At 43.4% G+C, this 7,007-nt stretch overlaps 3 non-coding genes across 3 annotated transcripts; 2 read left to right on the forward strand and 1 right to left on the reverse strand.

Annotated features, from left to right (window-relative positions):
* The first annotated feature begins 2,867 nt into the window (after positions 1–2,867).
* On the forward strand, positions 2,868–2,939 carry TRNAD-GUC. Its single transcript has one exon. It is a non-coding gene; the product is annotated as a tRNA-Asp (tRNA).
* Positions 2,940–3,231: 292 nt separating this feature from the next.
* Positions 3,232–3,303, reverse strand: TRNAQ-CUG. The gene has a single exon. It is a non-coding gene; the product is annotated as a tRNA-Gln (tRNA).
* Positions 3,304–4,197: 894 nt separating this feature from the next.
* Positions 4,198–4,279, forward strand: TRNAS-UGA. Its single transcript has one exon. It is a non-coding gene; the product is annotated as a tRNA-Ser (tRNA).
* Positions 4,280–7,007: the final 2,728 nt, after the last annotated feature.

The raw sequence follows: 7,007 nt of genomic DNA on the forward strand, positions 1-7,007 counted from the left end.
ATATATATATATATATATACACTTCCAGTGAGTCCTTATTATTGTTATCAATAGGGCACAGTCCCTTTTTATACATTCACATATGCATGGATCTCGCGATGGGATGCTTTGGACCAATCCTATTGTGTCATGACACCACCTTGTCATATATATTTAAACGGGTGATTTACAGTATGTCCCACATCCTGAGGGGCTGGAGTTCCCTGCCCCCTGGTGTGCATCCAATACATCAAGGTGCTATATGATATCACACTTCACAAAAGAAACCCTTTTGGTATTGCATTGTATTCAACATGCATCTATAGAAGCTAGGGATGCACCGATACCGGTATTTTGGTACCAAGTACGAGTACCGGTAATTTTTTTTTTTGGTACTCGCCGATACCAATTACAGGGTAACGGAAGTCCCATTCCGGAATCCAGGTGGCGTGTAATGACTCGTCACCTGGCTTCCTGATTAGCCGGGCAGCGTGTAAAGACTCCCCACCCGGCTTCCCGATTAACAAGAAAGTCCCCTCTTACCTTGGTATGTCCAGCCTGTCACCCCCGTGGCCTCTCCAGCCAGAACGCGGGCTTCCTCCGGTACCCAGCCGGAGCCGCCTGGCCGGCCAATCAGGAAGCTGGGCGCCGTGTAATGACGCCCTGCTTTCTGATTGGCCAGGGGGCCGGCTCCATGCTCCCTCGTCATGAGATGACGAGGCAGCATGAAGTCAGCTTCCCGGCCAATCAGAATGCCGGGCGCTGCGTCATTACACGGCGCCCGGCTCTCTGATTGGCCAGCTTCCCGACCAATCAGGAAGCCAGGCAGCGCGTCATTACAAACTGCCCGGCTTCCTGATTGGCCGGGAAGTCGGCTCCATGCTCTCTCATCACAAGTGACGAGAGAGCATGGAGCCGCTTCCCTGCCAATCAGGAAACCGGGCAGCGCATCATTACATATAAAGGAAGTACTCATGCTAGGCATCGGAGCATCTGGGCGAGTACTCGCCCAAATACTCGGTATTGGCATCAATATCAATACTAGTATCGGTATCGGTGCATCCCTAATAGAAGCTCCCTGTTCCACATATAGAGCATGTGTATTGTATGATTCTCACCCAGATCCCGGTTCTTAACGGACACTGGATTATTCAGAGGTGAAACCACATTTCCTGAAGGCAGCTGTCCTTGTATATATTTTATGGCTCATAGATCGTGTATTCCATATTGGCGGTAAAGATAGTCCATTCCACAGGCAACCAAAATGGCTCTACAGGCTGTAATGGCCACTTGCCTTGACGCGTTTCCCTCTAAAAAACAATGAAAACATTTTAAAATGTTTTTAGGAAGGGGGTTGATGTCACGTTTGTCATATTTTGCTTTCATTATACAATACAACATTTTTTTCTACATGTGTGTGGCGAGACTTTTGTGGGTTTGAGTACCACTGGTACTGGCGGTCTGAACGCTTTGTTTCTATTTATAATTGCAATTTAAAAAGCCACAGATGTGGGAAATTAACCTTTAATTGCCATTTTAACCTGTGTGTGTCACCTTGTGTGTCTGTAATGAGGCGAAACATTCCAGGGTATGTAAACTTTTGATCTTGGCCATTTGGGTGATTTCTGTTATCATTTTAAATTAAAAAGGAGCCAAACAACTATGTGATAATAAATGGCTTCACATGATCACTATCACTAAAAGCGGCTTTAGACCAGGTAGAAAACAGCGATAGTAAATTAGAACATAATCAGACCACCAGGGAGGTTAAATAAAATACACTTTTTTGGCATGATCAGTCATATTTTCAATACCAATGCCAAAATTTCATGATTTCTGCCAGGGTATGCAAACGTTTCAGCACAACTGTAAACCCAAAGGCCCAGTTCACATTATAGCGTTGTGGGAACGTGAGCAGGCTCGTGTGAGCTACAGTGATGCACAGCACCCCATGCTACTTTCTCTTCAATATGTTTTATTAGTTTTTGTGATACAAGAAACTTAAATAAACATCAGAAACATTCTGGTGGGGGAGCAACAGAATGCCCGTGTAACGGGCAGCGTACAACAATAGGTGTGAACCCAGCGGAACGGTGACTCAAGGGTGGGGGGGAGCCACGCCCCCCGCATGCTACTTTCAATGTGAACGGCCCGCCAACGAACATTAACAATGAAGGTGTGTTGCATTGCAGTGCACTGTCAATGAAGGTGGAAGTTTCTTTCCTGGGCCATTGAGGCGCTTTGCCAGCCCGCTCATTTTTTTGTTTTGGTTGAACACCATAAAAAAAAAAAAAACTGATATTTTAAAAAAATAATTTGTTTTTCTCTTATACCCTTCATGATGTTGGCACTACCTGCAGAGGAAGCATGTCAAAGAACAATTAAAAACACAATGAGGGGAATTTATAAAAACTGGAGCAAACAGAATCTGGAGCAGTTGCCCATGGCAACCAATCAGCTTCACTCTTCAGTTTGCTCATGTAAGATTTGAAAATAAAAGATAGAAGCTGATTGGTTGCAGTTTTGATTAATTGTTACCCAAGGGGGGGGGGATGAGGGAGCCCAGGACATATATGATTTACCCAGGAGATGTAGTTTAATTTTTTTATTTTTTTTTGGCATACCACATACGCTCAAGCTCTTCAGTGTATTTCCAGTCAATCAAGAGGGTCAGTATGGAGCAAAAATAAAGTATTACTAAGGCTCCATCTATCTTTGAGTTTTTTTATTCATGCACCTCTGTAGGAGATACAAAAATAACATCATTAGGGAACTAATTTGACAGGAACTCTATTACCTTGAAGCACACAGCTTAATTATTCAGCCCTAAATAGTATACACCTGCTTTTCCGTCTTTCAGCTAGAAAAGCGAAAGCCTTATAAGCCAATCCTCGTTAGTATAGTGGTAAGTATCCCCGCCTGTCACGCGGGAGACCGGGGTTCGATTCCCCGACGGGGAGGTAATATTTTTATGTTCACTTTACATCTGTAAAAACATTATCTCTCTCAATATCACTTTGATAACACCACAGTTTATTTTATATTATTTGAATTCCCCTCTCAGTAGTAGACCTTACAGGCAATTCAGTATCATAAAACGGTGTTCTGCATTATAATTGAAGTAGCCATCAGTGAATTGTTTTACAAAATTGCAGCTTTGTTTAATTCTCCAAAGATATTTAGCATTTTTTTTAAATTATGTGATAATTTAGATGCATGGTGAATCAAATGGAAGAAAAAAATAAAAAATTCAGGTCCCACCGAGATTTGAACTCGGATCGCTGGATTCAGAGTCCAGAGTGCTAACCATTACACCATGGAACCTCATGTGCTTGTCGGAACATTTTCAAACCATTTGGAAGATATTAATCTTGAGTCTGGCACCTTAGACCACTCGGCCATCCTGACATGATTCAATTTCAGTTTTCTGTCAGTTAAGTCATAAGTATATATCAATATGCTTTATATGTCAATTATTGATCAAAGACTTTCCTCTTAACAAAATATTCGGATGTCTTTCTTGCTGAAAATGTCTTATGTTGCATTGTAAAAGGGGCGGAGACAACACATTCTTAAAATGTCCTAATCGTAGAATTTAGTGTTTTCCGCAAAACGCTTCGGACTACAATGAGACAAGCCAAGAAACGGGTATGGAGGATCAAACAAGACACGGCCGCTAGGTGGCAGTCATATCCTGGAACGTTGTAATGACTGTCTTGTTACGTGGCATGTGCGTGCGTTGTTTGTGGTTTAAGTGTAGCATTTGCAATGTTATACGCAATTATCCATCGTTTTGCGCTGAGAACTGTCTTTCTGTAATCCTATTGATCCCTGATAGTGTTTAATCCTGCTATTTAACGCAACTAAAATCTACCCAATTTAATATCAATAGACATTAGCTTCGGAGCTACATATATATACGGCAGTGACGATGCAAAATCTTAGGTTACATGGAATAAAAATGTCTTAGGAAAAAGGGTGTTTTATCGTATACAGAAAACAATGATTTGTGACAGTCCTGAAATTAGCATATATTATGCTGAGCCAGTAGTTTGTATCTTCATGCTGTACAAAGGCATAAGCCCGAATGAGCATTGTAGGAGAGCTACAACGAATATTATATGTTACAGTCCATAGAAAAATTGACATTGTATGGAAAGTGTTTGATTTAAAAAAGACTGGTCAAATACATGAATGTGTGTAACTCTCCCGTAGTGTGTAGTCGTGGCCGAGTGGTTAAGGCGATGGACTTGAAATCCATTGGGGTTTCCCCGCGCAGGTTCGAATCCTGCCGACTACGTGTAACTCTTTTTGTTTTTTAAAGAAGACCTCATAGACTTTCTACCCTGTATTAGGACTGGCTGAACTATAGTAATTGGTCACTGAATGAAACTAGAAAAGTTGAAGAATGTCATGCTAAGTAAAGGATCCTGCTCCCATTTTAACAGATAGGGTGGCTTAAAAGCTTCCTCAGGTTGGATCAGAAGCCTATAGGAAAGAGATAAAGCATGTTGCACAGGGTCTTGTTCTGTGCACAGACAGGGGCGGAGCTACTGCCGGTGCGGCTGCACCAGGGTCTGAGGCTGGGGGGCAGTGAGGCCTGGTCCTGGGCACCCCCCTTGGTGGAATATGGGGCAGTGCAGGGTCCTTGGGGCCCCGCACTGCGGACAGACTTCTCAGCAAGGGGGTGGGGTCCTGTAAATTACAGCTCCGATTTGTTCAGCCGTTTCTTCTTCCTCTACGCAGGCCAAGATTGATCCTCCTGCATTGAAGTCAATAGCACCGCAGCCACGCCCCCTGCCCGCAGTGCGATCGCCGGCACTCAAGCGGATCTTAGTGCCTCCCCCCCATCCTCAGGCTCTCATGCAGCCGGCGGTAGGTCCGCCCTCCATGACAGGCCCACTATCTCAGAGCTCTTCTCGGTCGTGCCACTGTAGGAGATGCGGCTCTGTTACAGCGGCAATGGCAGTGTCTGGTGGGCCCGAGAGGTGGGCAACACTTCCGTCGCCGCTGTAACACAGCCACGTCCCCTTCCATGCGGGCACGGGGGTCGGTGATGGGCCCCCTTTTGGCCGCGGGCCCTCATGGTCAGTCCGCCGCTGATCCCAGTAGATAATCCGGGTAATAGGATTAATCTATCACTGGACACAGCCAAAGCCTTTGACAGTGTCGAGTGGCCTTCCCTTTTGTCTGTGTTGGAGGCGTTCGATCTAGGACCTATTTTTATCAAGCGGGTCCAGTTGTTGTACCTTGCACCTAAAGTGTGTATGCATCTCTTTTTTTTTGTGCATTACGTTTTTATTAAGATTTTAAAAAGAACAAACATAAGGAAGAGTATAAAAATACAAAATTAAAAAACAAGTTGAATTGGACAAGATTACAAATTCCAAACAAACAAAAACACATAATAGCACAATATCAGAGAGAAAAGAAATCAATGAATATCATCAATAGCATGAATATCATAAATATCATGGGGGAGACATTGACAACACCGTAAGGTAATCATCAGTAGTTTGAAATTCCAACCAGTAGGCACAGGCCCATGTGACATAAAATTTGTCATACCGGTCCTTAGATGTAGCAATCAACTCCTCCATAAAGCATACCTCAGCAATTTTCAGAAATCATAAATACAAAGGAGGAGTGGTTATCTGTCTTCAGTATAGAGGAATTAACGCTTTGGCCGTGTTGAGTAAGTGGGGAGTAAGGGACCTCTTGTATCGGCCCATTGACTCATCAGTGCAATGAAACAACTTGTACCAGGGCTCAAACTTTATAGTAGAGCCCATTATCTTGTCACTATAAGTAGCAGTTTTTCACCAATAGGCCTGGATAAGTGGGCAAAACCACCAGGTGTGTGCTAACGTGCCTCAGTGGCCACAACCCCTCCAACACAGTGGAGAATGGTTACTACAAATGGCATGTAATCTAGACAGAGACAGATACCACCATGAAAGTAATTTATACTTCAATTCCTCCACAGTACACTCCGTGGAAGACACTTGGGCTAGAGTAAGGACCATTGTTCTTTGATCATCAGTGAAAGGACAACACAATTCAGTTTACCATTTAGATAGCCAGGAATGCTTTTCCCCTTTCTACAGACAACACCTTTTGGAGCACCGAGATGCATTTAGTAGGAGCACTCTTTGACAGGAATATAGCTTCCAAGGGACAACCTTTTTAAGGAGCGAGGTGGACTCCAAAGACATGCTGGTAGGTTAATTAGCTCCTCTCTAAATTGGCCCTCTATGTATGCATGTGAGATGGGGACCTTAGATTGTAAGCTCGTTGAGGGTAGGCACTGATGTGAATGTGCAACTATGTAAAGTGCTGCGTAAATTGTTGGCGCTATATAAACACCTGTAATAAATAAATAGGTAAGGAGGCAATAAAGTGCCGAAGTTGAGTGTATATCCAACGATTCATTGCAGTTAATGTAGATGGTTCCTTAATCTCCCGCAGAGGTTTAAACTCAGCTCCTATCATCACATGATGTGAGCGGATGGGTGATTCCGAGTGCCAGGATTGGAAAGAGGCATCCCATTTACCAGGTGTAAAATATGAATGACCAAGCAGCGGTAGAAGAGGGGAATTAAATTGGCAGCCAAATTTCAGTAAGATTCTATCCCAAACAGCCAGAGTTGACACGTACACAAATGAAGTGGATATGGAGAGGTTCCGGAATTGTCTTGGAATCCAAACCACAGCGTATATTCCAGAGACACCCATTGCTTAGTCGGAAGTGCATAAAGTCAGTCTATGACTCGAGTTAATATAGCAGCGTGATAATAAGCCTTAAAGTTTGGGAAAGCTAAGCCAACACTAGACTTGGGACGTATCAAGCCAAAACTGAAAACCCTCAGTTTTCAGCGTTTCCACACGTATTTAGCAACCAGTGACTGTAATATCTGAAAGTAAGTGGGTGGAACGTCAAATGGGAGCATCTGACATAAGAAAAGTACCCTGGGCAAAATATTCAACTTAAAAATGTTTAGCATGGATTAATTGTAATTTTGAAGGGG

Source organism: Nanorana parkeri, unplaced genomic scaffold (genome assembly GCF_000935625.1).
Source record: "Nanorana parkeri isolate BGI_ZX_2015 unplaced genomic scaffold, ASM93562v1 scaffold99, whole genome shotgun sequence".
Taxonomy (NCBI): Eukaryota; Metazoa; Chordata; class Amphibia; order Anura; family Dicroglossidae; genus Nanorana; species Nanorana parkeri.